Source organism: Penaeus monodon, chromosome 27, assembly GCF_015228065.2.
Source record: "Penaeus monodon isolate SGIC_2016 chromosome 27, NSTDA_Pmon_1, whole genome shotgun sequence".
In the NCBI taxonomy this organism is placed as follows: Eukaryota; Metazoa; Arthropoda; class Malacostraca; order Decapoda; family Penaeidae; genus Penaeus; species Penaeus monodon.
In genome coordinates this window covers 9,880,054-9,880,460 of record NC_051412.1, presented here as the reverse complement: position 1 = coordinate 9,880,460, position 407 = coordinate 9,880,054, and positions in this window count along the sequence as shown.

Genomic DNA, 407 nt, shown 5'->3' with positions numbered 1-407 from the left:
AAACTTAAAGATAAACCTCGGGAAAAAGGAAAATACCCAAAAAGAATAAAAGGCAATAATCAACCAATTCCAAACAGGAAAACAATAACCAAACCCCTATAGGGTCTTAAGAGAACATCATGTTTTGGCAAAATATTTGAAAATATAATAACAAGAATTACATTGGTCGGCGTTAGAAAAAAAAATAACTCGATGTCAAAAACCAAATAGGCACAGCAGATGCAATACAAATACCAGATATGAAAAATTGAACAAAAAATGAAAGAAATTTTTTTACACTAGTAGTAAACTAGTATCGAAAAAATGTTGGATTCAGTCTACCCATGAACAATTTTAATAAAAAGCAAAAATATAGGTTTAAGAAGGTAATTAAATGGAATAAACATTTTGCATTGGTCTCTTTTCAT